At 42.3% G+C, this 26,569-nt stretch overlaps 1 long non-coding RNA gene and 1 other non-coding gene across 3 annotated transcripts in view; both read left to right on the top strand.

Annotated features, from left to right (window-relative positions):
* LOC136792647 (uncharacterized) overlaps nucleotides 1-26,569 on the top strand; it is a 61,116-nt gene that overhangs the window by 11,791 nt on the left and 22,756 nt on the right. For both annotated transcript variants that reach the window (XR_010836736.1, XR_010836737.1), the window contains exon 2: nucleotides 23,745-23,884. This is a non-coding gene — a long non-coding RNA (uncharacterized lncRNA). The remainder of the gene's footprint in view (nucleotides 1-23,744; nucleotides 23,885-26,569) is intronic.
* TRNAK-UUU (transfer RNA lysine (anticodon UUU)) lies at nucleotides 23,198-23,270 on the top strand. Its single transcript has one exon. It is a non-coding gene; the product is annotated as a tRNA-Lys (tRNA).

The raw sequence follows: 26,569 nt of genomic DNA on the forward strand, positions 1-26,569 counted from the left end.
ATGCTGCCCTGTTACAAGAACTCACTTTTTTTTTCTTTAAATACATTTATTTATTTATTTATTTATTTATGGTTGTGTTGGGTCTTCGTTCCTGTGCGAGGGCTTTCTCTAGTTGTGGTGAGCGGGGGACACTGTTCATCGCGGTGTGCAGGCCTCTCACTATCGCGGCCTCTCTTGTTGCAGAGCACAGGCTCCAGACACGCAGGCTCAGTAGTTGTGGCTCATGGGCCCAGTTGCTCCGCGGCATGTGGGATTCCGAGACCAGGGCTTGAAACCGTATCCCCTGCGTTGGCAGGCAGATTCTCAACCACTGCGCCACCAGGGAAGCCCAAGAACTCACTTTTACTTACTTTCTCACCCTTGTGAGAAACCTGAGACCCCGATGATCCCCAAAAGTTCATTTGTAAGTTGCTTCCAAGAAGTTGGAGCAGATTTTCTTATAGAAATAATGTGATAAATGATGGTTAGAGCTCAAAATACCACCCCTCCCCTCATCGTTATACAGTATTGTATACGTGAACATTGTTTTCTAGTATTGTTCACTGCAAGTATATACCATTTAATCTACATTCCTGGTTAATATGATCAATTGACTGCCATTCATAACATGTCAGAAGGAAGATACAGCCCCTAGAGATGGACCATATGATGCTTAGATACGAGACACCCCCAACCCTCTGTAAAAGTCCCAAGACGCAGAAACTCCTCTCTAACTGGATTGAGCAGTGAGAACGGTCATGTGTAACTGAAGTTCAGAGTCAGTTTAATCCAGGAGCTCCTGCCCCATTTCTCTGCCACTCCCCCTGTATGTGTCTCTCCTATGTGTTGACTTCATCTTGAGGTCACTTCTCTCAGGTGGCAAAAGCACTTCTTCTGGCATCCAGCAGAAGAGGAAGAAAACCCTGGTCACAGGATTCTAAGCAGGAGTCCTGAAATTCACTTTGATTGGTCCCTGTAAATCATATGCAACCCTGAACCACTGACCTTAGCTTGGGAATGGAATGGGCTGATTGGGTTAAGCTGATCAAGAGTTTAGGTTGAGATCATCTCCCCTCAAAGTACATGGGTGATGATGTAAACTAAAATGAAAATGCGGGCCCACTGAGCTGGATGAAGGGGAGAAATGGATAGATAACCAACAATATCCACTAAACCATCTTCCCCTGTTGACCCCAGCCCCTGCCACTGAAGGAACGTGTTATATGGCATGGTGGAGCGAAGGAAGCTAGATTAGCAGGGGCAGGCACACAAGTGTGGGGATAAGAGGAAGGAAATGGAAATGTTCTGCTCTGTTCACTCCATCCTAGAGTACCCTCTACCTCCAGCCTCTAGGAGCCCTGTAGAGCCCTACTCTGTCTCAGATCCCAGCTAATAGACCTTCACTCCACCTTAGAACTTTAGGACCTACCACCACCACTAAAAAGGAAAATATCAATAGAAAAATATATCTTTTCCTGCATCATTTAAAAGTGGCTACATGTCTTCCATCTTCCTCTTCATTCCACTTCCTTGTCGAAGGGAAACTCAAGGGCCCTAGGAATTCGACTCATGCTTTCTCCCCTGACAAAGTGGCTCTGGTACCCACTGACTTCCCAGCATACTTTGAGACGAAACTGTGGTGGCTTTGAATCTACTCTTTAATCGTCTGTCTGTAGTCAATCACTCACTAAAAACTGCAAGTTCAACCATGAGGCTGTCTAAAGAAATGTACAAAGAAAGTGAGATTAATACGGCTTTCCCAACTACCTCATATTAATAAAACTACATATACCCAACTTTTGGCAGAGTATCCTCTTTTTGACTAACCGTGGGCACAGTGTTCATCCTTGAGCCGTGAAGCTATAAAATATAATAAACAGGCTTGTGATTGGAAAATAGGCTGGAATCAGATTCACGACAATCAATGAAAACACAGAAGTAAAATAAAGGAAGGGTCAATCACTCCAGCTTCTCAGCAAAATTGCCCCACATAAAGATTGATTTCAATCTCACTCCCACTGTACTCCAAAAATCCCACTTTCTAAAATGGTGGTTTCCCACTGCAGGACTGGATCAGAGCCCAGGCCTGTATCTCTAGAGCTTTCCCCAGAGTTCTAAGTAATGCAGCCTTTGCTTGACTGGAAGTGGAAGGCTGGAAATAAATTGTCCCATTAAGTGTTAAATGGAAAAGAGTTAAGCTATTGTATTGAGATAATAATAATTTAGCTGTTTGTAATGGCTCATGGTCATTTGAAATGCTGACTTAATAAAGAGATGGGCACGTGCTATATTTAGAAACTGAGCATACCTGCCGTAGGTCCTGAGCAAAGCTGACACCTGCTCTGCAGTCTCGGAGGCAGAATATGCAGTCGCAGAAAAAGACAAGCACCAGAATGGAATTTTCTTTCTGATAACGGCACATAACTTTTGAAAGATTTGGCTTCTATTATATATCATTTTTGAAAATGAGGTTTTTGTTTACGAATGAAACAAACATATTCCTCAGAGTAAAAGTAAATTATTTTTAAAAGTATTCTCTCTTTTTGACTGATTCATCTCCCAAATAGCTTCGCCTTTTCACTAGCATGATTTTATCCTCTGTAAAGAGAAAATCGCTTTTAATTTGGGGCCATGAATACAAGAACAACAATCAGTATAACAATATTGGTTGTTTTGTGTTATTATCGCTCAATTTGGGGTGTCATTGTCGCTTCGCTTTATTGCACCAGCTTTTTTTTAAAAGGGCGAACTCTCTCTCCTCCATTTGGGTTGCGGTTTCCAGGAATGTTTTCCAAATTATCCACTCCCCTGTGATTTACCCTTCGCAGGGGCCCAGAGTTAAAGTCTGGAGGAAAAGGTTAGTTCACTCTCATCACACTGGAGGCTGTTTAAATGGAAAGGAGCTGTTTCGAAACCCTCATTTCTCAACTGTCAGCATTTAAAATATATGGGGCAGTCGCAAATGGACTTAAATGGACATAATCTTTTGGAAAGTAATGTGATAATCAGCTTTAATAACCAGAGAGTTTATTGTGCAACATTGCAACACTCTTGCCAATGGTGGCAAACTGTAAAGAATTTATATGACCCACAACAAGGAAGTGGTTAAACATGGCACATCCACACAATGGACCATTCTATTGCCATTAAAAACATGTTTTTGAAGAATATTTAGTAAATGGGAAAATGTTCATCTTTATGGCCTAGTCATCTCTGTGGCTAGTGAGATAGGGAAGGCTTTATTTTCTCTTTCGTGCGTGCGTGAGTTTCTCTATTTTACATGTATCTATAATGAGCATGCCTTGTTTTTGAAATAAGAAAAAAAATTCCAGGAATTCAGGAAGGCTGAGGCTGGGCCCTCACCCTGGATGTGAAGTCTGGCTGTCAGTGGGTCAGTGGATCAGGGAGCAATATTTATCCAGCGCCTACTTTGTACCAGGCACAGGGATGAATACGGGGGATACAAAAATGACAAAAATAAAATTAAACAATGCCAATCAGCAGGACTGGCTGGGCTGAGGCACTCAGAGTTCATGAGTCTTGATTATGTGAAAAAATGTGGATGCTTGGTGTCTCCTTGGTCAACTCTAATTACTGATACCCTAAGGATAAGAAGCTGATATAACAACAGCTGTCTTAGTAACTTTTTTAAATGCAAGATACCAGGACTCCCGTGGCAGTCCAGTGGTTAAGACTCCAAGCTCTCACTGCAAAGGACCCAAGAAGCCATGTGGTGAAGCAAAAAAAAAAAAAAAAAAAAAAACCACTCCAAGATACCAATCACCAGAAAGTCCACCTAATCTAAAATTTCTTTCTCCTATGTGCTATTTTTAGGAGAAAAAAATAAATGATAAGAAAACAAGGTAACATAGGAAGTGAAAAAATTTTTTTAAATCAGCTCATCTCCTATCTCCTTTTTAATGGGACTGTGCAATAAGAGTTGCCTTTCATATTAATGTAAGATACTGTCTAATTTTTTTCCAGCCAAATTTCATTCTCCTTTTATTTATGGTAACTTGACTAATCCTGCACATCTAAGGAGTGGCCTAAAATGTGTATTTGATTCTAAAGAATACTTTTCCTACATCTTTGTGTTTGGATTCTTTGAAGAGTGGGAATCCTGCTACATATAGAAATGTTTAGTTAACTAGAAGCTCTTAACCATTCTGGATAAACGGAAGATTCTGTATTTAGAATGTCAGGTCATCGTGAAGAATTCAGCTTGAGATAAAAATAATTTTTGTAATTTATGTATGCAAGAAGCTTCTGTTTAAAGAGCTATTTTTGGGCTTCCCTGGTGGCACAGTGGTTGAGAGTCTGCCTGCCGATGCAGGGGACACGGGTTCGTGCCCCGGTCCGGGAAGATCCCACATGCCGCGGAGCGGCTGGGCCCGTGAGCCATGGCCGCTGAGCCTGCGCGTCCGGAGCCTGTGCTCCGCAACGGGAGAGGCCACAACAGTGAGAGGCCCACATACCGCAAAAAAAAAAAAAAAAAAAAAACCCTATTGTTACTTGCAAATAATAGATTGGATTACAATGGGTGAAAATTTACATAATAATTAACCAAAAGAATGATAGTCTTATAGATAATAATTTTGTTCAAAAGCAACATCTTTTCTTGAAGACATATCATGTTACCAAATACAAATAGAAGTAATGTTATTTTTAGACAGTCCCAGAGAGGAACTGAAAAACTCCAGGCACTGCGGCTGTGTGATCTGGGGTGGAGTATCAAGACCCCTCGGTTTCATTTTGCTCATCTGTAGAGTGGAAGTGGCAATGGCTACTTTCTTATTACTTTACAGCGATTATTTAAGGATAAATCACGTAGTAAAAAGTGCCTGTGATTCCTTCGCAGAACGATCTATAATTAGCTGAAACTCAGAAAATCAGGAGTCAGTGCAGATACATGAAGATGCCCCATCATCTCCAATCCTTTGTCTGGGTACCTCCACCTTTGGCGGTCCCCAGGTGTTTGGGTAACAGGAACAACAGAATAAGCAGTAGGTAAATATTCTCTTTTTTTACTTTAACAAAAGTATAATCTAGGGCTGTATAGGTAAAAAAAAAAAAAAAATCTATAAAGCCTGCCCAAGGTAAATCGCAGCTAATATTCATAGAAAGAATAATGAAAGTAGAAAATCACCATCTGGAAAACACCACAATAATTGGTTCAGGAATGAATCATCACCGAAAGCTAAAATTAGTTAGTGAAAGTATGATAAGAAACAAGATTTTTACATAGTCTCAGAGTCGATCCCTATAATATTTACTAAGGAAAGAACAGTAACTTTACGGTGGAGAAACCTGACAAAGACCACCTTAACTAGGTAATTGAAGTTATCATTTCTTGTAATGAGACAGATCTACATCACGTGCCTCCCCACATAGATGCTCTGAAAAGGACCCAACATCACTGGTGGTACACAAAAATTCATGAGGAAATACAAGACCACTCAAATTGAGGGTCATTCTATTAGATAGTTGGCCAGTACTTTTCAAAAGTGTCAAAGTTGTGAACAATGAAGAAGGATTGAGAAAATGTTCTGGATTAAAGGAGATTAAGGAGATGCAGACAGCTACTGCAACCTGTGATCCCATTGGATCTGAGACCAGAAACAAATGGTGAAAGTTGAATCAGGTCTGTAGATTTGATACGAGTGATGCATCAAAGATAATTTTCCAATTTTGATCATTGTATTATGTAAATGTTAACTTTGAGGGAATCTGGATGAAAGGTATACAGGAACTCTTTGTTCCAATTTGGTGTTTTTTTCTTTTTTCTTTTCTTTCTTTTTTTTTTTTTTTTTGGTACATCTGGATAAAAAAACTGTCAAAGATAGGCAACTAGATAGAAATTTCTTAAAATTGTTTTTTGTGAAAGTGATACTCAGAGGAAATAAACAGAAATATGACTTGATGGGGACTTTCCTGTTGGTCTAGGGGTTAAGACTCTGGGCTTCCATTGCAGGAGGCACAGGTTCCATCCTTGGTCAGGGAACTAAGATCCTGCATGCCGTGTGGTGTGGCCAAAAACAAAGAAAAAAGAAAGATGACTTGATATACTATGTCAGGGTGTCTAAAAAGGCCCCTCTTAAGAATTAGAGAGGGAGAAGATAATTTGAGAAGTCATTTTCTTTTCCCTTTGCCAAACATAGAATCATAGAATCTCAGTACTGGAAGGAACCTTAGGGAGAACATTGATAAGGAAGAAACTAGCCACAACCTTAACATCCAACAACAGGGGAATCATTTATTATGCTTCACACACTCCACGGACTTCTGCAGCCATTAAAAGTTATCCTTATGAGAAACCATGTAGCAAAATGGGAACATGTCTATACTAAAATTTTATTCCTTTAAAAATCAGGATGCAAATTATATGTACACTTTCTAAATCCAATACCTAAAGTATACATACATGAAGAAAGGCAAAGGAAATAACATGGTGAATTTGGTTAAGATGGTGGGATTGTGGGGAGAATTTTTTTCTTTTCCTATTTTCCAAATTTCCATTTAATATTTTAAACATCAAATGTTTTTAAAAAGAAAAAATCAGGGGCTTCCTTGGTGGTGCAGTGGTTAAGAATCCTCCTGCCAGTGCAGGGGACACGGGTTCGAGCCCTGGTCCAGGAAGATCCCACATGCTGCAGAGCAACTAAGCCCGTGCGCCACAACTACTGAGCCTGCACTGTAGAGCCCGCAAGCCACAACTACTGAGCCCAAATGCCTAGAGCCCGTGCTCCGCCACAAGAGAAGCCACCACAGTGAGAAACCCGTGCACCTCAACGAAGAGTAGCCCCCTCTCGCAGCAACTAGAGAAAGCCCACGTGCAGCAACAAAGACCCAATGCAGCCAAAAATAAAGAGTAAAATAAATTTATTTTAAAAAAAGAAAAAATGAAAGTTCTCCTAACTTTGAGCCAAAATTGATCCTCCTCTATGATAAATTCTAAATCTTCTTTCACACAACTGCCTTGCCTACACCTACTCAGCTATAGATCCTGGAGACTTTCACACACATGGCAACCTGACCCAGACACTGGGCCATTCCCATGGAGGCAACCAGCCTTCTTAAGCTCTTACTGCCCTGGATTTGATGCCAGATCTTTTATGTTTAGGAGACGAGTCCTGGGAAAGCCCATGAGTGCAGCTTCAACACCGCTGAGTTTGCCCCAGATTCACTGGGCCTTATCTTTGTTCCCCTTTTTCACTTTCATTCCTCCGTGGGGTTGAAGGTTCACTCACGTGCTTGGTTGTTACTCTGACATCCTGCCTGGTCCTTGCCAGTCCCCCTCCTCTGGGAGCTGAGCTCTAGTCCCGTGTATTGGTTTGCTAAGGCTACTGTAATAAAGCACCACAGGCTGAGTGGCTTAAACAACAGAAATACGTTGTCTCACAGCTCTGGCGGCCAGAAGTCCAAGATCAAGGTGTCGGCAGGGTTCGTTCCTCCTGAAGGCTGTTGACGGAGAGCACTGGTCCAGGCCTCTCTCCCTGGCACCAAATGTCCACCTTTTCTTTTTGTCCTTCACATTGTCTTCCCTCTACGTGTTTCTCTGTGTCCAAATTTCCCTCTTCTTAAAAAGACACTAGTCTTTGGATTAGGGCTCACCCTAATCCAATATAACCTCATTTGACCTTGATTACATCTGCAAAGACCTTATTTCCAAATAAGGTCACATCCTGAGGTTCACTGAGGGTTGGACTTTTTTTTTTTTAACACATTCTTTTTTAAAATTTATTTTATTTTATTTATTTTTGGTTGCATTGGGTCTTCGTTGCTGCACACGGGCTTTCTCTAGTTGCAGCGAGCAGGGGCTACTCTTCGTTGTGGTATGCGGGCTTCCCATTGTGGTGGCTTCTCTTGTTGCAGAGCATGGGCTCTAGGCACGTGAGCTTCAGTAGTTGTGACGCACAGGCTTAGTTGCTCCACGGCATGTGGGATCTTCCCGGACCAGGGCTCGAACCCGTGAACCCTGCATTGGCAGGCGGATTCTTAACCACTGTGCCCCCAGGGAAGCCCTGGGTTGGACTTCTACATAAGAACTTGAGGTAGGGTGGGGAAGAGGACACAGTTCAACCCATAACATCCCCAGGCGCTGAGGGAATATGGCTCTAAATGAGATTAGACCACTTGAGAGCATCAACATGCCTCTGGCCTGGCACTTTCTAGATACTCTCTGATAGTGATTTTTTTTTTTTTTTGGCTACACGGCTTGTGGGATCTTAGTTCCCCAACCAGGGACCAAACCCACACCCTTGGCAGTGAAAGCTCAGAGTCCTAACCACTGGACCACCAGGGAATTCCCCACTGATAATGAATTTGTTATCAGACCCTTTTTAACAGACTCATGATCCTTGGCTACAAGGGGTTATTAACCTGGCTAGGGGGGTTTCCCCATGGGTGAGCTACAAGTGTATCTGTGAAACTGTGTAACCCAGAATGGGACTTGAACCCACAGTCTTTTAATTGAGATCACACACCTGGTCTCAGGACTTAAGGAAGCTCAGGTTCTTAATGAAGCTCAGGTTCTTGATGCAGAAAGAATTCAGTGAGAGACAAAGTGATAGGTAAGAAGAAGTGGATTTATTTAGAGAGAAACACACTCCACAGAGAGTGTGGGCCATCTCAGAAGGCAAGAGTGGCCCGAGTATGGGGTTGTCAGTTTTTATAGGGGTGGGTAATGTCATAGGCAAATGAGTAGGAGGAGTATTCCAGCTATTTTGGGGAAGGGGTGGGGATTTCCAGAAATTGGGCAACCACTCACTTTTTGACCTTTATGGTCAGCCTTGGAACTGTCATGGTGCCTATGGGTGTGTCATTTAGCTGATGTGTTACAATGAGCAATAGTGAGGCTCGAGGTCTGCCATCTTGGACCTATTTGGTTCTAATCAGTTTATGTCATGTCCTCGGGCTATGTCACTGTTTTAAAGGTTGTGTTCTGCCCCTTTCCCTCCTGTTTCATCTGCCCATTGTAAAGAATCTGTTTGTCTTGTCACATGAATTTTAACATTATATTTGTCAATGATAAAAAAGGAAGTACTGTTTGATTTTCTATAGTCTCAGTTGTTGAGACTTTTAAATCTTTAAGATTTTTAAATTTTTAAAAATTTTAAATCTTTATAAAAATATTTAATTTTTAGGGGTGGCTTCCCTGGTGGCATAGTGGTTAAGAATCCACCTGCCGATGCAGGGGACATGGGTTTGAGCCCTGATATGGGAAGATCCCACATGCCGTGGAGCAACTAAGCCTGTGCACCACAACTATTGATTCTGCACTTTAGAGCCCACGTGCCACATCTACTGAGCCCATGAGCCACAACTACTGAGCCTGCACTCTAGGGCCCACAAGCCACAGTTACTGAAGCCTGCACACCTAGAGCCCGTGCTCCACAAGAGAGGCCACCACGATGAGAGGCCCGCTCTCCACAATCAGAGAAAGCCCACCCACAGCAACGAAGACCCAAGGCAGCCATAAAAAAATAAATTAATAAATAAACAAGCAAATAAATAAATAAATAAAAGAAATCAGGGTCAGATTTTCCATTAAAAATTTTGAAAGGATTTTTTCTGAATGTTTTATACAAGTTTGTTATTTAATATTTTCCCTATTACCTTCTGGCCAAATGGTGTGTAGTAATTGTTTTAATGCTCTGATCCTCTCCTCCTAAATATTCATCTTTATGCTCTTCCACTTAGTTCCTCTACAATACACGCCAATCTCCTTCCCTACCTCATAAATATGCTTCTTTTGAATGGGCATAGATTTGATTTCATCACTGTATGTCAGTCTTTTTTTTTTTTTTTTGTGGTACGCGGGCCTCTCACTGTTATGGCCTCTCCCGTTGCGGAGCATAGGCTCCGGACGCGCAGGCTCAGCGGCCGTGGCTCACGGGCCCAGCCGCTCCACAGCATGTGGGATCTTCCCGGACCGGGGCACGAACCCGTATCCCCTGCATCGGCAGGCAGACTCTCAACCACTGCGCCACCAGGGAAGCCCAGTCTTTTTTTTTTTTGAAAACAGTAATAGTTTCTTTATTTTACCAAAATTAGCTCATATTATGTACATCTATTTGTAACTTACTTTGTTTATTTAATATGTTTTCATGTTCTTCTATGTAGATATACAAGGAGTTGTCTCATTTCTTTTTTTATTAATCTTTTTTTAAATTTATTTTTTAATGTAAGTATAGTTGATTTACAATGTTGTGTTAATTTCTGCTGTACAGCAAAGTATGTATGTCAGTCTTGAGTCTACAAAGTTCCAATGAGATCACCTTGTTTACCCCTGGTGTTACAATCTCAAGTTTACTTTGCTTGTTACCTATGCCCTGTGTGTTTGTACATAGACATCTAAGGCCCTAAGTATTGTTTCTGGCCTCCTTCCCAACTGGTTTCTCATGTGAATCACCAGGCACCTCCCTGCTCCCTTATTCTTTCTGTATTATGCCTATTACTCTTTAGAGTAACTGGATTCACAGGCTTACCTGGGTGCTTTCCTCCCTTCCCTTACTTATTCTCTTTTCAAGCTCCATGGATAAATGATTATTTATCCAGTAAACTCCTGGGTTAATTATTATTTTCCAATTTTTTGAGATGTCCTCCCTCCCAGATCAAAAGTGCATCATTTTCATAACATAACTACCCAGAAATAAGATCCATAAATCCAAATACAGTAAAACGAAACCATCTTCATGGCCTGTCACTCAGGTCTCAGACCTTCAAACTTACAAACATCACTCGAAAGACACAAGATAAATAACCAATTGGGCTCCCAAGTCCTAACTTTTACAGTCTCTTAAAAATTCTTCCTTTCTTCGCTGACAAAGTCATTCGTTCCCACAGGAAGCAGAGTGATCATTTTTCAAAGTCCTAGGTATAACCTTCAAGCAACCAATCTCTTCCAGTCACTTCAGCCAATTCGTTATCCTGTTCATTCTTCCTCATAAAGGCTTTTTGGATCTGTCGCATTTCTATCTCTACTGTATTGTCCCGTTGGAAACATTGCACTCGTCTCCTTTGCAGTTTAGTGTCCACTCTGCTATCAGAGTTAATGCCTGACGCTTCTCAAAAATTGTCAGTAGCTCACATTACTACTGCACAGTGAAATTTATCATCTTTGACAATATGGACCCAGCCCTCTTTTCTGGCCTCATCCTCCATTTTATGCCAATAATCTTGTGCAAAGTGAGCAATTTGCAATTCCCTGAATGTATCATGTGCTTCCATGCTTTGGGGCCTTTTCCCATCAGCTAGTTACCTATTATTCCATCTTTCAAAACTCATTCAGGGAACCTTCTCTGATTCTCCTCCTTCCCCACACCCTGCCAAAGTTAATCTCTTCTTCCTCTAGTTCCTCATTTAGCTCCGCCACTGTATGTCTGTTGTCTGGCAGACAGGGATTGCATCATAACCTTTTCTCCATCTTCCCCATACTTGACCTGGAGCCTGGCACATAACAATTGCTTGAATTGTTAAATTTCTCAGAATTTGTGAGCTAGTTGACTTTACTTTGGTTGCTTGAAATCAGCCATAGTGGAAGTATTTACACCATGGAAAACCCTGTGGTAGGACAACACTACAATAGGAATTTTTTTGGGGGGGGGAGGGAGTTGCTTCTTTAACATTTACCAGCACACCACTGATTATACAGGTAATACAAGTAATTTTTTTTTTTTTTTTTTTTTTTTTTTTTTTTTTTGCGGTATGCGGGCCTCTCACTGTTGTGGCCTCTCCCGTTGCGGAGCACAGGCTCCGGACGCGCAGGCTCAGCGGCCATGGCTCACGGGCTTAGTTGCTCCGCGGCATGTGGGATCTTCCCGGACCAGGGCATGAACCCGTGTCTCCTGCATCGGCAGGCGGATTCTCAACCACTGCGCCACCAGGGAAGCCCACAAGTAATTTTTGATTGAGTGCAATCAAAATCAATGATCCCCTTTAGTATCTCCCATACTTAATCCTAGTATCCTCCTCAGAACTAAACAGTTTGGTGCATATCTTCCAGACCCTTTTTCACATGTTTTATATATTGTAGCATTTGCTGCCTTTAAGTCTGCTGGCACATTGCCACTCAGCTGTGAAGCTTTCTCAGACTTCCCCTGCCATCGGGGTTGTGACTTTCCTCTCATCTCCTTCAGCACCCACTACATCTTTTCTAACTTCTGTGTGCCTTGTGTTAGCAAGATTTTAAGTTGTTTGGAGAAAAGTAATATTAAATGCCTGTATTTTCCACTGAACGGCCAACCCTCATTAAAATGAGTAAGTTCTAGGGATCTAATGTAGAGCCCGGGGACTATAGTTAACAATACTGTATTGTATACTTGAAAGTTGCTAAGAGCAGATCTTAAGTGTTCTTGCCACATAAAAAGGCAGTTATATGAGATGATGGTGTTAACTAACCTTATTGCAGTAATTATTTTGCAATATGTATGTGTATCAAATCATCACGTTGAACACCTTAAAACTTATACACTGCTATATGTCAAATTAATCTCAATAAAGCTGGAAAAAAATTAAAATAGAACAGAATAAGAAGAACAGACCCTCCAGAATGTCAGTGGTTTAATTCTTCGATCCAAAACTTGCTAGAAATCATCCAGTGCTGTCTAAATATAACATTAGATATGAGAGTATGCAAACTATAGGCACTTTGGGGTTTTTTCCTTCATTTTTTAATATAAAGGACAACTTCCTTTTTCTGCACTGCAGTACCTCAGTTAGGGAGTAAAAGACAAGGGATAGCGCTGTGTTTTCATCAGTTAGCACGTCTTTAGTTAGGTAAGCTTTCCATCTCTTCCTCTGTCACCCCGCCAGCCTGGAGCTGCACAGTGTAAGAAGGAACCTCAGGCTCTCAGCAGAGATTCTCATGCTAAGTAGCCTTTCCCTGTGGACGTGGAGCTGCCATCTGCCTAGTAAATCTACTCTGCTGTGCCCAGAAAAACACTGTGATACAGCTTGAGGGCCAAAGTGGGAACCCCACCTTGGGTTGCCCACCCAAATTTCAGATACAGAGAAGAGGTCGTATCCAATAAGTCCAGTGCCACTGAATTTCTTTATAACCCTGGAAGCAGAAAGAGTAAGGTTTCTTCCAGCAATCTCTGCCCCACTCTCTGCAACAGTACAATATAAAATTTAGATATCCGAGGAAAAGTGATAGAGGTCACAAATTTTCATCCTTGTGTATTGTTTTCTTATGTGTTTCTCAAGTGTTAAATGAAAAAGTTAAAGCAAATAGGGATACGCATGGGAGGACTTAGTCCCCTTGACTGCAATATGAGAAAAGCAGTTAAATCTTCCCTAGAGATGAGAAATCACAGCTATGAATACCCTGTGCCATCAATCATGTAAGAGTCATTTGGAAAAACTAGATGCTGTTCTCCTTTGAAGGAGAAATGAGTCCTGCATCCTTTTAAAAGTCTTCTTACATTTGAAGTGTCATCCTTCACTTCTTTTCAAATAAGTAAGGAGGGTTCATTCCCTTGCATTCAAAACTTAATTGTAACAACTTAGGGTAATTATACTACAAGGCTCACTTCTGATGGATTCCAGGAAAAGGGAAGCAAGTTGTTTCTAGAGGACGGGGCCCCAAGATCTCACTATGGCCAGGGGTCCTCAAACTTGTGCATTACCAACACCGGGGCTGACTCATCAGCAGAGCAAGCCCAAGGAACTTCAGGCAGGATTCCTGGCAGACCCCAGCCCTGGGAACCATTTTCTTTTTCTTTCCCCAAAAAGTAAAGGCAACCTCTCTACTAATTTCAGAAAGCATTTTGGGCTTAAAACTTTTAGAGTGGTCAGCTTCAGTATCTTCCAGAGCTGGCTCTACTCTGTGGATGGATCTTACACTGATGCCTGGGCTTTTCTCTGCTCAGAATCACTTACTCCATCACTGAGATGCAGTTCCTCAAATCTTCCAGGCCTTGCCAACTTCCCATGACTTCAGCCATGCTGCTCTCTTTACCTGAAATATACTTCCCTGGAATACCACCATGATCAGGCCATATTATAGGTTTTTTGGGTCTTATGCTCTACCTTGTCCCATACACCATGAGCAGCTTGAGCTCAAGCAACAGAACTCACTCATATTTGTTTACACAAAGGCTACCAGAGTGCCAAGCATACAGTGGATGCTCAATAAATGTCAATAGAACAAATCAGTGAGTCTAAGTGAAGGATATCATGATGTCCCTTGTACTGTTCTTTCAACTTTTATATAGGCTTGAAATTTTTCAAGAAAAAAAGGTTGAGGAAAAAAGATGAATTCAAAAGGGTAGGGTGGGGTCACTAAATTTCTGAGTCACGGTGTCTAGGACATTAAGTTTGATAAATTTAGTTCTTCCAGGGCTTCCCTGGTGGCGCAGTGGTTGAGAGTCCGCCTGCCGATGCAGGGGACATGGGTTCGTGCCCCGGCCTGGAAAGATCCCACATGCCTCAGAGCGGCTGGGCCCATGAGCCATGGCCACTGAGCCTGCGCGTCCGGAGCCTGTGCTCTGCAACAGAAGAGGCCACAACAGTGAGAGGCCCGCGTACAAAAAAAAAAAAAAAAATTTAGTTCTTCCTAAAGAGCAGCAGTACTTCCAGGATCTAAAAGCCTCTGAAATGTTCAAAGGTGGTTCTGTCTGGTGTGAGTGTTCATTGGAGTGGGTGGGAGAGGGATGGGCAGCAGCCACTGGGCAGGGGCATGATTATGGAGTAAAATATTCCAGCTTCCATCAGGAGAGGGATCCCTCCCCAGTCTGGGATCTGTCCAAGGAAGGCTTGAATAAGGACATTGTAAGTGGAGCAAAAATCTGAGATGCAGAACTCCAACCACTCCATCCCAAGGACCAACCTCTCTATACACTGCCACAGGTGCAGCAAGACCCACCCCTGGGAAGTGGCCACCTTGCTTGGCTCCACAGGTCTCCACCTCGGGGATCACTTTCTCAGGTTCAGAGCCCTCAGCTACCAGGCTGTGCCTACTAATCTGAGTAAGTCAAGGTCACCTACAGCCTTAATCTGGCCATTCCACTACCACAACCCTGATTCTCCACTTCAGAGACTGGGAGCACTTGTATTATTTATCTCTTGAGAAATTAAGAATTCACAGTATATCTTTGCTCACATCTTAGAAATTTTCAGCCCCAAACTCAACCTCCTCTTCTCTTTTACTTAATGTCAAATGATGACATTGTCCTGGTGACCTGGCCTTCACAACATCCCTGAGCCCTTCCAAATATAGCTCCTTCCTCTAATAGTAAGCTCTCTGGTCGATGTCAGTAGTAGCCACAGAAGAACACTTGAGAAATCAAAACACTCCCTGAGAACTCTTTCGTAGTGAAATGATTAGCTATCATCTATTGAGCTCTAATAGCCTCACATCTGCTAAGCACTAATAATAATAGTATTAGATATGTATTGAGCACTTACTATGTACCAAGGACCAGTTAGTGCTACATTAATTTTCTCATTGAATTCTAACATAGGTCCTTTCTGGTGAGTGTTATTTCTATCCTACGCATAAGAAAACTGAGACGTAAGGAAGTCAGTAAGTCATAGAACCAGAATTTGAAGCTGGTAATTGTTTCCAAAATCTATGCCCTTCATGCATTATGCTAAAGTGTCTTTTCCTAAGTAACTGATTTTGACGTGAAACTAGTAACTTTAGTTCTAAAAGTGTTGAGGGAATTCCCTGGCAGTCCAGTGGTTAGGACTCGGTGCTTTCTCACTTTCACTGCTGTCACCCAGGTTCAATCCCCGATCAGCGGGGAACTAAGATCCCACATGCCACACAGCACAGCCAAAGAACAAAATAAGCAAACAAGCAAAAACAGTTTTCCTCTAAGGCTCTGGGCATAAGAATGTCTGAGGGGATGTCAATAATGACTTTAGAATTAACATACAGAATCAATAAAATACTTTGGAATAAATTTAACAAAGGAGGTGAAAGATCTCTAAAAACTACAAGAAATTGATGGAAGAAATAAAAGACAAATAAATGAAAAGGTATCCCATGTTCATGAACTGGAAGAATTAATATGGTTAAAATGTCAATACTACCAAAAGCCCTTTACAGATTCAATGCAATACCTATCCATATTCCAAAGGCATTTTTTACAGGGGTAGAAAAAACACTCCTAAAGTTTATATGGAACCATGAAAGACTCTGAATAGCCAAAGAAATCTTGAAAAAGAAGAGCAGAGCAGGAAACACCACATTTCCTGATTTCAAGCTATACTATAAAGCTATAATCATCAAAACAGTATGGTACTCACATTAAACAAATAGACAAATGGAACAGAATCAAGAGCCCAGAAACAAACCCAAGCATACACAGTCAATTAATATTTGACAAGGGAGTCAAGAATACTCAATGGAGAGAAGACAATTTTTTTCAATAAATTGTGCTGAAATAAGTGAATATTCACAGGTAAAAAATAAAACTGAACCCATATCTTACACCACTCACAAAAATTAACTCAAAATAGATTAAAGACTTAAGTGTTACACTTCAAATCATGTAATTCCTAGAAGAAAACATGGGAATACAGCTCCTTTACATGGGTGTTGGCAGTCATTTTTGATATGACACCTAAAGCACAATCAACAAAATAAACAATAAATAAGTGGTACTACATCAAACTAAAAAGCTTCTGCACAGCAAAAGAAACCATCAACAAAGTGAAACAAAAACCTGTGGAATGGGAAAAAAAAATGCAAGCCATCTATCAAATAAGAAGCTAATATCCAAAATTTCTCATACAACTCAGTAGCAAAAACAAAAGATGAATGACCCAATTTTAAAAATGGGCAAAGGACCTGAATAGACATTTCTCCAAAGAAGATATACAAAAGGCCAATAGATCCATGAGAAGATGTTCAACACCACTAGTCATTAAGAAAATGCAAATTAAAACCACAATGAGATATCACCTCACACTTGTTAGAATGGCCATCATCAAAGGACAAAAGATAATAAATGCTGGTGTGGATGTAGAGAAAAGGGAACACTTGTGCACTGTTGGTGGGATTATAAGTTGGTGTAGTCACTATGGAAAAACAGTGTGGAGGATCCTCAAGAAATTAAAAATAGAACAACCATATAAGCCAGCAATTCCACTTTGGGGAATATATCCAAAGGAAACAAAAATACCAACTTGAAAATATATCTGTTCCCCCATGCTCATTGCAGCATTATTTATAATAGCCAAGACATGGAAACAACCTAAATGCCCATCAGTGGATGAATGAATTAAAAAGTTGGATATATAATAGGAAATCCTATCATTTACAAAGAACTGTGCCAATTTACACTCTTATGAGAAGTATATGAGAGTTCCAGTTGCTCCGCATCCTCACCAAACACTTGATATTATCAGTCACTGTAACTTTTGTCATTCTGCTAGGTGTGTAGGAGTATATTACTGTGGTTTTAATTTGTATTTCCCTTATGATTAATGATGTTGGATTTTTTTAATATGTTCATTGGACATTTGAATATCATTTTTTTAGACATGTACCCATTCAAGTCTTTTGCCCATTTTTTATTGGGTTGTCTTTTTCTTATTAATTTGTAGGAACTCTTCAATATTCTGGATATGAGTCCTTTGTCAGACACTTTTATTGCAAATATCTTTTCCCAAGAATGTCTGTGTCTTGCCTTCTCACTCTCTATATATTACATCTAGGTTGAATTTTTAGAAAATCATTATATGGCGAAAAGATAGCACAAATGATCTCAAAACACCATTTTATATCTTTTGATTGGTGGAAATATATGTGACTCTTTTCTTCTTATTTTCACTTCTTAATATTTTCCTAAACTTTTATTTCTCATTATAAATAATAACATTTCTATTTTAAAGCTAATGACATTAGACTCTAATGATGAAATCATGAAATGCTAATGATGATGATAAAGATTAAATAGAAAGAAAAAAAATCCAGGAAACAAATTTGATTTTATCATTGAAATGAAGAAGGAGTTTCTCTTCTTATTATTAGAAAACAAAAATTTAAATAGAGGATTCCTAAAGTCTACTGGAAAGCCCTCAGGAGATAACACTATGAATGGAAGAGAGAGTCTCCAAGGCAAAGCAATACTTGTCTAAGCTCCTCGGCTTCCTCCATTTTCCTTGGGTCATTACTCACCTGCCATGACATCCAGATGCTTCAGCAAGCCCAGGAGTCACTGTTTCCTTCTTGGGACCAATAGGACTAAAGCCAGTGGCGGATAGATAGAGGGGTAGGTTGGTGGCTGAGAGTCCTCCTGGTCAAAATTGAAACAGCCAGTAAGGACACTGGATGAACCTATTATTTATCTTAATGTATTAGAGCTTTTGGTTGAACATGAGACCATGAGTTTGAAACAATTTAAAGCACCATCTACTTTAAGTTTTCTTTCCTTAGAAGATCCAATTTTTGAGGAGGAAAGCAGTGGAAATGAGAACTATTTGGATGTGTGGTGAGACAGTGTTCCTTTAGAATTGGTTTTTAATCATGCTAATCTAACCCATTTGTGCTTGGACACAGGCACAGCTTCCTTCCTTTGCCATTCCTAAAGGGTATTTTTATTTCTTCTTTTGAATGGAGTTGTTTTATAGGGATACAATTACTTTCCTACATTACTTCATAAGTCTGAGAAATACACTTGCCCTAGAAAGTCTTTTTTTTTTTTTAATATGACATGGAAATGGAATAATTGGAACACGGAATATATATATATATATATATATATATATATATATATATATATATATATTTTTTTTTTTTTTTTTTTTTTTTTTTTTTTTTTGTGGTACGTGGGCCTCTCGCTGTTGTGGCCTCTCCCGTTGCGGAGCTCAGGCTCCGGACGCGCAGGCTCAGCGGCCATGGCTCACGGGCCCAGCCGCTCCGCGGCGCGTGGGATCCTCCCGGACCAGGGCACGAGCCCATGTCCCCTGAGTCGGCAGGTGGATTCTCAACCACTGCGCCACCAGGGAAGCCCAACACGGAATATTTTGAAACTGCTACTGACTGCTAAGAAACATAGCAATTCAATTTTGTTCTATTCCCTACCCCATGCCTTAAACACTCAAAGAGGCTCACGGATTTCCTTATTTAATATTTCCCAACCATCTAAATCTACAGTTTCCAACTGTAAAACAGGGAGCAAGAGACAACATGGGACGATGCATGAAGATTCTTAAGTCTACCTTCCTTGTGCATCTATGATCACAGTAATACCTTTCTTTAAATTTCCATGTTCAAAAGAGTAAAGCAAAGTTTGATTTTTGTCCCCCAAATGTGTTAACTCCTCTTTGAAAGTATTCGTTTTGGAATCTGGAAAGTGTTTGAGAAAGATGCAGGGCTCTGGGCAGCTCAAAGGGGTCGCACACATCCACGAGCATCCTGTCTGGCTCAATTAACAGGACGAACAAACCCCCTCCCAGTAGCACCGTACAGGTGTTTCAGGAATACACAACCTGCGCCTGCACCTGGACCTTGTCTTGGGTGCCCCGCTCAGCCTAGGAAGTGCCACCCTCCCCCTCATGTTCCCAGGGCAACAAGCAGCTCTCCCACCCCTTTCCTCTGTTTTCCCCTCCAGCCTGACCAAACCCTTCCTTCCTACCTAAATATTCACAAAGCACCAGCACAGACTTCGGAAGCTGGGAAGTCACATGACCACAGTGCCTTTGCCACCGTTTTATATTTCTTACTGAAGTCCACGCTGAACTTTATTTTGTTTTTGTTTGTTTTGAATTAGTTTTGTCTTTTGCTCTATCTCTAACTGTGACAATATCTAATCTTGTCAATGATCCGGCTCAGCCAGGGTGTGAAACAATCTTCTTTGTGAATTAAACTAGATTTTCCTAAATGTCCTACCCTTTCAACGTGATGTGAATGCTGTTAGCAATTAAGCTAGGCAGTCTCTCTCTCAGGTTTTCCTTTACAACATTACCACCAAGACATTTGTCAAACTACAGTTACCTAGAGGGATGACAATAAATATGTTTTGGAGTGAAAAAAAGCACACTGGATTCCCAAACCCATCTGAAAGAGTGTTTCTCCCTATGGGACCTGCTCTACCTTCCCAGGCAGCTAAAGCTCCACTCAAACTAGGCTGCTCAGAAAACCAGTGGCGCGAGGGTTTACATTCCCCTTACGACTCTGTCTTCTTTTAGGGACTAACTGTAGCATCAACAACAACAAAAGTAATTCCTGAGTCTCTAGTTCTCTCAAGACCTAATTTCCCCTCCCCTTCTTTTTAACTTATGTTTTACTCTGCAGAAACACAAGCCAAACAGACTTTAAAAATCGGCCGTCGAGAAGAACAAGTCCCCAGCTCTCCTTACTTCTGATTCTCCAGCCATCCGTCCCTGGAGATTCCTTCCCAGCCAGGATTCAGAGAAAGTTACCCCTCTTCTCTGGAACACTCCAGGGTTCTTTTTCTTTTGTGGCGAAGCACAATATGACATTGAGGCAATCTCACTTCCATCACTGAGATGGCTATACAAGAGTAAGGGGCTGTTTTCCTGCTCTTGACCTTCCTTCTCACTGAAGTGATTTCAGGCAGGTGTGCGGATCTGGAGAGGGGCTGGGTTACAAATGCTAGCGCTTCAGACCCTGTGGGAGGAATCTCCAGCTGAGGGAAGGGCTACTCCTGATTCGTCATACCATCCCGCTTTGGCTTGTATGTCATCCGGCAGGCATGGTGCCAGATTCTGTTTCCTAACACAATCAGTGGGTGGCAGGTAGGGGAGGTGGATGCGATGAGATAGGTTTTTACTTGGGTCAACTCCAATAAAATTAATTAAGGGCAAGTGAGGCACTGGAGGGTGGTTTCAGAAAGAAATATCCTGCTAGGATCACCGTTTTCTCTGTTTTCAATGCATCAAAGGAACTATACAATCCTTGAGATCTTGAGCGCTCCAGAAGATTCTAACTGGCAGCCAGAGTTGAGAACCACTGGTCCACAACTACCATTCTATTTGTTAATCATTCTACTTATTAATAAGGCTTTGAAAGACATTTGATGAAAGAGCATCAAGGAAGTCCACAACGCTTTGGGTGTATTCAAATAGGTACTTTCTGGAAACTTACTCCCAATCCTAGAACCAGTATGTCAGAGAAGCAGCCATCCCTGGCAGGGCACAGGGCACCACCCATCACCTCCCTCCCTCCTACGAACATGTTCTTACAGATGAACTCTGCTGCAAGTGAACTTGGAGCCGAAAGGGAGGAAAGATGCCTCAGAAGAACAACCCTAAGCCATAGGGGTATGGAGGAGCACGGGACATTTGCCTCCTGGACCAGGGTGCTGATTATTATGGGATGGTTCTGACCTACAACCTATATACACAGAACCCGTCCCAGAATAACTGGATGCCGTATCATTTATTCAATAAAATATTGGAGCCATATCATTTTCCTTTTCCAGGCTGCCTTGTGGGTAGAAACTCAGATGCAGGGAGACAAGCCTCAGAATTTCTCTCCCATTTTCTTTGGCACTCCAAGGGATTGATACTATGATACTATGTTCATGTGTGTGTGTGGTTTGTGTGTGTGTGTGTGTGTGTGTGTGTGTGTGTGTATTTCCCCTGAGCTTAATGACAAAAGTCCAGCTAACTCTGAGATCTTCTTTAGACCCCAGGGTAGCCAGGTACCACTCATCTTGTAGGGAGAATGGGCCACCCATCACAGGAAGCCACACGCCCTCTCCGTGGTTCTCTGGTGAAAGCAGGTCCCCCAGACACCCAGAGCTCTCTACACTGGTGACCCCGGGGGTAATGCCAGTCATCTCCAGTGTGTCCGTGGCAGACAGGAAGCTCTGCAGGAATCTGGCCTCCTCACAACCAGGTTTGGCTGTCTTGCCTGCCATCTTTTTGTTGTTTAAATACAGTAAAGGTTTTCTTTCATTCGCTCATATACATCAAAGGGCTCCAAATGTTCCAGATAACTCTAGATAAAACAAGTGTGGCAACAGTTCATACAAAGTAAGCCATAGCATCGTGGAGGAAATGCTCCCTCAGAGCACCGTCCATCTCAGACATCTGGGGAGATGCCCAATACCTGTATAAAGCAGGTGCCGCCCACAAATACTGCTAAACATCAGGGAATACCAGCCTGAGGACCTTTTAATCCTCATTGGAAATAGAAACCATTGAAAATATACACCTGAGGAAAAATCAATTTGATTTATAATGTCAATCCCAGACGTGTATTTAGAAGTATAACAAAGGAGCCAACCATATTCATTTACTTAAAAAGTGCTCAAATTCTACTTTTGTAAAAATGTCTTTAAAAAATTTTTTTAGATTTCCTTTTATTTATTTATTTAGGCTGTTTTGGGTCTTAGTTGTAGCACACGGGAACTTTTGTTGCAGCGTGCAGGCTTAATTGCCCCATATGGGATTAGTTTCCCCGTGGCATGTGGGATCTTAGTTCCCCGACCAGGGATTGAACTGGTGTCCTCTGTATTGGAAGCCGGATTCTTAACCACTGGACCACCAGGGAAGTCCCAAAATGTCTTTTTTTTTTTTTTTAATTTTATTGAAGTATAGTTGATTTACTATGTTGTGTTTAATTTTTGCTGTAGAGCAAAGTGACTCCTTTACACATACATATATTCTTTTTCATATTCTTTTCCTTTATGGTTTATCACATGATATTGAATATGGTGCCCTCTGCTATGCAGTAGAAAAATGTCTTTTTAATATGACCAAATACATAATAAAACTGACACCTAATCTATGGCTCAGGTCCACATGAATGAACACGTTATTTATTATTAAATTTTATTTATTTATTTATTTATTTTGGCTGCTTTGGATCTTCATTAGTTGCAGCAAGCAGGGGCTGCTCTTCGTTGTGGTGCGCGGTTTTCTCATTGCGGCGGCTTCTCTTGCTGCGGAGCACGGGCTCTAGGCACTCAGGCTTTAGTAGGTGTGGCTCGCAGGCTCAGTGGTTGTGGCTCGTGGGCTCTAGAGCGCGGGCTCAGTAGTTGTGGCGCACGGGTTTCGTTGCTCCGCGAGCATGTGGGATCTTCCCGGACCAGGGCTCGAACCCGTGGCTTAAGTAAGATCATGAAAAGTGCTTGACACATAGTCAGTGCTGAGAATAAGTACTCAAGAAATACAAGATCCTTACTTTCTTCCTCTAGTTTATTCTTTTCTTCTTTGGGTTTTTTACTCAAGGGTTTTAAAACCCCTCATAAATACTTTTTTGATATGCTAAGACGTCTTAAGAAAAATCACAAATGCCTGGGTAGCTCAGTTGGTAGAGCATCAGACTTTTAATCTGAGGGCCCAGGGTTCAAGTCCCTGTCCAGGCACAAAATAAATAAGTAAGATTAAATTTTTAATGAAATAAGGAAACCAAGCTTCGCCTTATTATGATATGTGGTGTTTGAAAAATTACTTGGAACTGGGCGTTGGAGCCGTATTTTACCCACACAACAATGAGCGCCCTCATCCATGGAGGGGCAGGACACTCAGTGTTCAAACCCATTGTCATCCAGGTGGGAACTTGTCAAGTGCTGATAGCAAGTGCTGGCCGTGAAGGCGCTGGGTGAGAGTAACTGCCCCTCCATCGTTGCTCCCTACGGCCTCTCCGCCCAAAACCAAGAGAAGCCTTGCTCCTTCCACCTCCCTGGATGAAGGTCCCATGCTGCTTGTGCTGTGAGTGTTTTTAGGGTAACACCAGAATGAGGAGTGCCTGCTTTCAATGGGGGGGACGTGTATCTTCATGAGAGGCACACGCTTCACGCTGGGCCTGCGCCACGGCATTACCTCTTCCCATGACACAGGTGAGCACCTGGAAGGAGAGCAAAGATCCCAACAGAGCAAGAGCCAGTGAGGGAAAGGCCGTCAAGCCAGGCTCACGGAAGGGGGCACCGCCGATGGAAAGTTACACAAGGACCCCAAAAGTCACCTCGAGCTGGGACAGGTGAGTGGTGATCACCAGAACCAGATTTCTTTACCTTATTTACAAAACAAAAAGAGACTCACAGACTTAGAGAAGGAACTTACAGTTACCAGGGGGGAAAGGTGGTGGGGAGGGATAGTTAGGGAGTTTGGGACTGACATGTATGTACACACTGCTAGATTTTAAATGGATAACCAACAAGGACCTACAGTATAGCACAGGGAACCCTGCTCGATATTCTGTAACAACCTAAATGGAAAAAGAATTGGAAAGAGAATAGATACATGTATACGTGTAACTGAATCCACTATACTGTACACCTGAAACTAACACAGCATTGTTAATCAGCTATAGGCCAGTATAAACTAAAAAGTTAAAAAAAAACAAGAACCAGATTTCTGCTCGAAATTTCACAGAAGCATGAGTCAACTGTAAGCGGTGCCAGAATAATGAGCAGAGGGGCTAGAGAGTAAAAATAAGATTAATCAATCTATAATACTTAGATTAAATTTTAATAATATCTTTAGAAAATACCCTTGTTCCAGGCTCCTTGAAATGTTTAACACAAATATATCTGCCCGCCAATCTAAATTGTCTGGAAAAAAATGTTTTTCATTTTGCCACTTTGGTTCCACATCTTATTTTTCACAGCCTTTGTGTGCCATGTTTTGAATGTGTTTGTTAAACCACCTTCTTTATATATAATCAGTGCATTGCAATGGGTTTTGATTGTTGTCATTTTTAATTTTAAAAACTCATATATAGCTCATTGGTTTATCATTGTAATGTCTTTTATTGAAAAAAAAATCAAAATTAAGCAAGCAACCACTAAGGCTTTGCTTTTGAGCAAACATGCCTTCCAAGAAATCAGATGAATTATCCAATGAAATACTGAATATTGTCCTCATTCAGTCAGCTGGACTTCATTTTTCTAGCTAAAAATTATTTGTATTTACACATGTATACATGTCTGCATTTTAAACAGAACTAGACATTTAAAAGCCTTTTAGATATTTAAAAGCTTAAGAAATGCCATCCAAAAGAAGGCACTGTGGATAAAGAAAAGGCCTCTGGGGCTTCCCTGGTGGCACAATGGTTGAGAGTCCGCCTGTCAATGCAGGGGACACGGGTTTGAGCCCTGGTCTGGGAAGATCCCACATGCCGCAGAGCAACTAAGCCTGTGAGCCACAGCTACTGAGCCTGTGCTCCGCAACGGGAGAGGCCGTGACAGTGAGAGGCCTGCGCACCGCGATGAAGAGTGGCCCCGGCTCGCCGCAACTGGAGAAAGCCCTCGCACAGAAACGAAGACCCAACACAGCCAAAAATAAATAACTAATTTTTTTTTAAAAAAAGAAAAGGCCTCTGAGGAATGGGGAAGAAGTCTGAAGGGGGACTAGAGTCATCATTCTGACGTGTTATCCAGCAAGGGTGGAGAGCAGACGGACTTCAGCAGGAGCATTGCCATCAAGCAGAAGGCCCTCCATCACCCGGGCCTACTCAGGCCACTCCCTCTAAACTCGTCTTTGGTACCCCTCTCGAACACGACCCTGGCTTTCCTTCACAGGTTAACCTGCGTGCTTACCAAGGGCAGGAAGCTGACCAGATGACCTTTAAGTCCTTCCAGCCTCAGAAAGCTCTGGTACAGACAGGAGGTGGTGGGAGCTCTCCCGACGGTCTTGTCCATGCTCCTGAAGGCTTGGAGCCAGGACCAATGATAGGAGAAGCATACCTGTGCCATCTGCGAGAAAAGGACTGTCCCTCTCACTTTACAGAAGTGGAAACTGAGGCTCGTTAGTAGAAAAGCAAAGGATTCCAACGCCTCTCCCTCCCGTACCAGCTGCCTCCACCCCAGAGCAAGAACCGGGCTCAGGCTCTCTTCCTGATCCTCTGCACCGTCTCAGTACTTACCTGAGTGTCCCCAGAGACCATTGGGATGCACACTCATCCTTCTCCCCCACTCCCATCCTCCCTTCTCTGGGAGATTCCAGGCGACAGCGGTGGAGATTGGTGAAAGGCAGGGTGGGTTGAGGGAGGTGTAATAACCAGGCAGAGCCAAAGCAGCTTGTGTTCCAGTACCCTGGGGCCTTTCTCTCTCCATTTCAGGAGGAAGTGAGACCCTCCAGACTTAGGCAGACGTATAAAGGAGCAGGCCAGTGACCAGGGCTAGGACTCACCCCTTCCACAGGTACCACACCTGGGCCAGTGTCCAGCCTGGTGGTCGGTCACCCTGAGGCCTTCTTCCCCATGTAGAGACGTCATCAAGCCTGCATCAGCTCTGCCAAGCACCATGAAATGCCACCAGGCCTCGGGGCAGAATTCCAAGCTTCTGGAAGCTCCACTGATCCAAAAGCCAATGCCTGATGTCCTTGGAAGAAACCTCTAGAACTTTATGATGGTCTGTTCAGGCCACACATGGGGAAGGTGGGGTTTGGAGTTGGGGACCCCAAAGGAGGAGTGAGCCCACCCATGTGACCTTGGGGATGTCATATTCCCAGGAAGCACCTGCCCTACTACACATGACGGCCTTCCTCTTAGGCCACGGCAGGAAGGTGCAAACGAACAAGAAACTCAATCCTTGAAAATGGAAGGTTAAAAACTGACACGGAAAGCCAGGAGCCAGCCCTGTCCGGGCTGAGGAGGGTGTTTGCACAGGGACTGGTCCCACCAGCACCATCTGTTGGTGAGCTCACTTCGTTAAGGACATTT

Source organism: Kogia breviceps, chromosome 15 (assembly GCF_026419965.1).
Source record: "Kogia breviceps isolate mKogBre1 chromosome 15, mKogBre1 haplotype 1, whole genome shotgun sequence".
NCBI lineage: Eukaryota > Metazoa > Chordata > Mammalia > Artiodactyla > Physeteridae > Kogia > Kogia breviceps.